Below are 5,945 nucleotides of genomic sequence, written 5' to 3'. Positions count from 1 at the left end.
TCAAGTTTCTCTCCATTTAGCTTGATGTTGGCTACTGGTTTGCTGTAGGAATTCAAGGCCCCTACCTAAACATAGTAAAAGCAACTTGTGGATGCTTTTCAATTTTATGAGATCCATTTGTCGATTCTTGATCTTAGCGCATAAGCCATTGGTGTACTGTTTATGAAAATTTCCCCTGTGCCCATGTGTTTGAGGTTCTTTTCAACTTTCTAGTCTATTAGTTTCAGTGTATCTGGTTTTATGTAGAGGTCCTTGATCCACTTGTACTTGAGCTTTCTACAAGGAGATAAGACTGGGTCTTTTTGCATTCCTCTACATGCTGACCTCTATTTGAATCAGCACCATTTGTTTAAAATGTTGTCTTTTTTTCACTGGTTGGTTTTGGTTCCTTTGTCAAAGATCAAGTGTGTGGGTTCATTTCTGTGTCTTCAATTCTAGTCCATTGATTTTCCTGTCTGTCTTTGTATCTATACCATGCACTTTTTATCACTACTGCTCTGTAGTACAGCTTGAGGTCAGGGATGATGATTCCCCCAGAAGTTCTTTTATTGCTGAGAATAGTTTTTGCTATCCTGGGTTTTTGTTATTCAAAATATATTTGAGAATTGGTCTTTCAAACTCTATGAAAAATTGAGTTGGAATTTTGATGGAGATTGCATTGAATCTGTAGATTGCTTTTGGCAAGATGGCCATTTTACTACATTAATCCTGCCAATCCACAGGCATGGGATATCTTTTCCATTTTGGAGATCATCTTCGATTTCTTTCTTCATGGACTTGAAGTTCTTGTCATATAGATCTTTTACTTGCTTGGTTAGATTTACACCAAGGTATTTTATAATATTTGTGACTATTGTGAAGGGTGTCATTTCCCTCATTTCTTTCTCAGCCTATTTATCCCTTGAGTATAAGAAGGCTAGTGATTTATTTGAGTTAATTTTATATCCAGCCACTTTACTAAAGTTGTTTATCAACTTTAGGAGTTCTCTGATAGAGCTTTTGGGTCACTTAAGTATATTATCTTATCATCTACAAATAGTGATATTTTGACTTCTTCCTTTCCAATTTGTATCCCTTTGAGCTCCTTTTGTTGACTAATTGATCTAGCTAGAACGTCAAGTACCATATTGAATAGATAGGGAATAGATAGGGAATAGAAGGCAGCCTTGTCTAGTCCATGATTTTAAAGGGATTGCTTCAAGTTTCTCTCTATTTGGTTTGATGTTGGCTACAGGTTTCCTGTATATTGCTTTTACTGTTTAGGTATGGGCCTTGAATTCCTCATCTTTCCAAGACTGTTAACATGAAGGGATTTTGAATTTTGCCAAATACTCTTTCAGCATCTAATGATAAGATCCTGTATTCTTTTTCTTTGAGTTTGTTTATATAGTGGACTACATTGATGGGTTTCTGTATATTGAACCATCCCTGAATCCCTCGGATGAAGCCTACTTGATCACGGTGAATGATTGTTTGATTTGTTCTGGGATTCAGTTTGTGAGAATTTTATTGAGTATTTTTGCTTCGATGTCCATATGGAAATTGGTCTGTAGTTCTCTTTCTTTGTTAGGAATTTAGGTAATTTTGAGTGTAATTGTGGCTTCATAGAATGAATTGGGTCATGTTCTTTCTGTTTCTATTTTGTGGAACAGTTTGAAAAGTAGTGGTATTAGGTCTTCTTTGAATTTCTGATAGAATTCTGCACTAGAACCCTACTGGTCCTAGACTTTTTTTTTCTGTTGAGGGACTTTTAATGATAGCTGCTATTATTTTAGGGGTTATGGAACTGTTTAGGTGGGTTATCTGAACCTGATTTAACTTTGGCACATGGTATCTGTCTAAAATTGTCCATTTCATCCAGATTTTGCAATTTGGTTGAGCATGGGCTTTTGTAGTAGGATCTGATGATTTTTTGAATTTCCTTGGTTTCTGTTGTTATATCTCCCTTTTCATTTCTGATATTATTTTGGATACTGGCTCTGTACCCTCTGGTTAGTCTGGCTAAGGGTTTATCTATCTTGTTGATTTTCTCAAAGAATCAGCTCCTGATTTTATTGATTCTTTGTATAGTTCTTTTTGCTTCTTGTTGGTTGATTTCAGCCCTGAGTTTGATTATTTCCTGCTGGCTACTCCTCTTTGGTATATTTGCTTCTTTTTGTTTTAGAGCTTTCATATGTGCTATCAAGTTGCAAGTGTATGCTCTCTTCAGTTTCTTTTTGGAGGCACTTAGACCTATGAGTTTTCCTTTTAGCACTGCTTTCATTGTGCCTCACAAGTTTTGGTATGATATGCCTTCATTTTCATTAAATTCAAAAAATCTTTAATTTCTTTCTTTATTTCTTCCCTGACCAAGTTATCATTGAGTAGAATTGAGTAGAGTGTTGTTCAGCTTCCATGTGTATGTTGGGTTTCTGGTTTTGTTGTTGTTTTTATTGATGACCAGCTTTAGTCCATGGTGATCTGATAGGATGCATGGGACGATTTCAATCTTCTTATATCTGTTGAAGCTTCTTTTGTGACCTATTAAATGGTCAATTTTGGAAAGGGTACCATGAGGTGATTAGAAGAAGGTATATTCTTTTGTTTTAGGATGAAATGTTCTGTAGATATCTGTTAAATCCACTTCATTCATAAATTCTGTTAGTTTCACTATGTCTCTGTTTAGTTTCTGTTTCCATGATCTGTCCATTGCTGAGAATGGGGTGTGGAAGTCTCCTACTATTATTGTGTGAGGTGCAATGTGTGATTTGGGCTTTATTAAATTTCTTTTATGCAAGTGGGTATCCTTGCATTTGAAGCATAGATGTTCAGATTTGTGAGTTCATCTTGGTTTTTCCTTTGACAAGTATGAAATGTCCTTTCTTCTTATTTTTTTTGATAACTCTTCGCTCAAAGTCAATTTTATTCAATATTCGAATGGCTACTCCAGCTTGTTTCTTGGGACTAGTTGCTTGGATAATTGTTTTCCAGGTTTTTATTGTGAAGTAGTGTCTGTCCTGTCATTGAGGTGAGTTTCCTGTATGCAACAAAATGCTGGGTCCTGTTTCTGTATCCCATCTGTTGGTCTATGTCTTTTTATTGGAGAATTGAGTCCATTTATGTTAAAAGATGTTAAGGAAAAGTGATTGTTGCTTCCTGTTATTTTTGTTGTTAGAGATGGAATCATACTTGTGTGGCTATCTTCATTTGAGTTTGTTGATAAATTACTTTCTTGCTATTTCTACGTTGTAGTTTCTCTCTTGTGTTGGAGTTTTCCACCTATTATCCTTTGTAGGGCTGGATTTGTGGAAAGATATTGTGTAAATTTCATTTTGTCATGGAATATCTTGTTTTTTTTTCCATCATGGTAATTGAGAGTTTTTCTGGATATAGTATCCTGGGCTGGCATTTGTGTTCTCATAGGGTCTGTATGACATCTGTCTAGGATCTTCTGACTTTTATAGTATCTGTTGAGAAGTCTGGTGTAATTCTGATAGGTCTGCCTTTGTATGTTACTTGACCTTTTTCCCTTATTCCTTTTAATATTCTTCATTTGTTTTGTGCATTTGGCGTTTTGATTATTATGTGACAGGAGGTATTTCTTTTCTGGCCTAGTCTATTTGGCATTCTGTAGGCTTCTTGTATGTTTATGGGCATCTCTTTCTTTAGGTTAGGGAAGTTTTCTTCTATAACTTTGTTGAAAATATTTACTGGCCCTTTAAGTTTGGAATCTTTGCTCTCATCTATACTTATTATCCTTAGGTTTGGTCTTCTCAGTGTGTCCTGGATTTCCTGGATGTTTTGGATTAGGGGCTTTTTGCTTTTGCATTATCTTTGACACTTGTGTCAATGTTTTTTATGGTATATTCTGCACCTGAGATTCTCTCTTCCATCTCTTGTATTCTGTTGATGATACTTGCATCTATAACTCCTGATCTCTTTCCTAGGTTTTCTATTTCCAGGGTAGTCTCCCTTTGTGATTTTGTTACTGTTTCTATTTCCATTTTTAGATCCTGTATGGTTCACATTCAGGATCACTTTCTTCCCCTCTTGATTGTGTTTTCCTCTAGTTCTTTAAGGGATTTTTGTGTTTCCTCTTTAAGGACTTCTAGCTGTTTACATGTGTTTTCCTGTATTTTTTAAAGTGATTTATTTATGTCCTTCTTAAAGTCCTCTATTGTGGGAAAAAAGCTGTGCAGGTGGTGTCCCAGTGGGTTTCTGTGCTGGCGGGTCCCACATACACGAGAAGGTCTAGGGTTCCAAAGGCTGGAGGAGTTGGTGACAGCAGGCCCCAATTACACGAGGAAGTCCTTGGTTCCAATAGGGTTTATTGTCATGGCGGATGGTGGATGGATCTGGAAGTACCCCCCCACCCCCCGAAACTCAGGGCAGTCTTGAGTGAAATAGGGAGGGAGAAAGGGAGAGGGTCTGGGGAGGAATGCTTAATTTGCTCTGCCCTCTGGCCTTCATTAATATATAAATCTCTAGAGCCTGAGGCCTATAGTCACACCCTCTACCTGTGCACTTTGGGAGGGGCTGTAATGGCCTATGTGACTGAACAATGTAGGTCTATGTAGACGAGACTGTGCGTCAGGACTCTGGGTTCTGGGGATGTGGCCGAACGCCTGCCGTTTCTCACATAGAGTCTCGGGGTTCCAGGCCAATGCCAAGCCATGAACCAGGATACCCTTATGCAGTCCCACATCTCCTCCTCTTTACTTTTTTAAAAATTGGGGGTCACTGTGTCATCTGTGGTGAAAATTTTGGATGAGGAAGCCAAAAGAAAGCACTATGTAGGCCAGAGGGATTAGCACAATTAAGTCACAGGATAAGGGAAGTTGGAGGGGAGGGGGTTGGGAAGGCAAGGGATCATTGAATCAATTAATTACAGTTGTTAGAGTTTGATGGCAATAGTATCTGACTAATCCAGATAAACATTAAGTTTTCCTCACTAACATGTAACTGTAGCTATTTGACTTTGGCAATAGAGTTTATCTGTAGCTGGAGGATTTAACATGTGTCTCTGGATCTCAGTGTGTGTCTCTGGGTCTTCAGTCAGATGGTGTGGCTGAAAGAAGGCAGCTTGGCATCCTAGGCAGGTTCCAGGAGGTGGTGTTGTCTCCACTGGACTTGTGGGAGCACCTGTAGGATAATCACAACAGGGAAGCAGGACCCCGGCAGGGGGGTGTCTGCAAAGGGTGTGTAGTAAGCATTAGGCCACCTGGGAGCAAGCACGTCAATGGTGTGTTGTTGAGATCTTAGAAAGGCAAAGGTGTTTGAGGAAATTTTAGTCTTTGAAGGCACCTTTGAGTCTGTTTTGGATTGCTGAGGAAGAAAAACATCAGGTTAATTATGTATCTTTGATAGGCAGCAATAGTTTATCTGTAAAAGGAAACTAGTTGCTAATTAATGTTTAAAAGTAGTAATCAGCATCGATGATTTAACCTGTGGAAGTAGATAAGATGACTTTTGAACCTTGAAGAAGTCTTAAAAATTGAAAAAAAAAAAAGTTGGACATATATCATGAGTGTTAGAAAAGGAGACATTTAAACTAAAAGGCCAAAAAATTTTGGGTTGAGAAGCACGAACACTGTTGTTTTAGGTGTTCCTGTTGGGGGAAAAGGCATTAATGGCGGATTTAGAAGCAGTAGGGGAGGGGCCTGCTCTGCCATGTGGTGACTGCTCTAGCAGAGAGTGGCCAAGGCATTCCCCATTTGTTTTTGTTAAGAATCTTAAATATAGAGGAGAGAAGAAAGGCCAACTTTGAAGAAAAGCTCAAAGCAAGAAACATAGAGGCTTGATAGGAGAGTTAGAGTCAGAAGAAGTGAGATTCTGTGTGAGAGACTGAGTCATGGGAGAGAGACTCATAGAGGCTGGCTTGTCCTGGCTGTGTCAGAGCTCCTAGGAATCAAGCTGGTCCTGGGATCCTGAAATCCTGGTGTGACCAAACTCCTGAGATCCTTTGA

The sequence above is a fragment of the Grammomys surdaster genome, unplaced genomic scaffold, assembly GCF_004785775.1.
Source record: "Grammomys surdaster isolate TR1022 unplaced genomic scaffold, NIH_TR_1.0 114679, whole genome shotgun sequence".
Classification (NCBI taxonomy): domain Eukaryota; kingdom Metazoa; phylum Chordata; class Mammalia; order Rodentia; family Muridae; genus Grammomys; species Grammomys surdaster.
Note: the sequence above shows the minus strand (reverse complement) of the source record.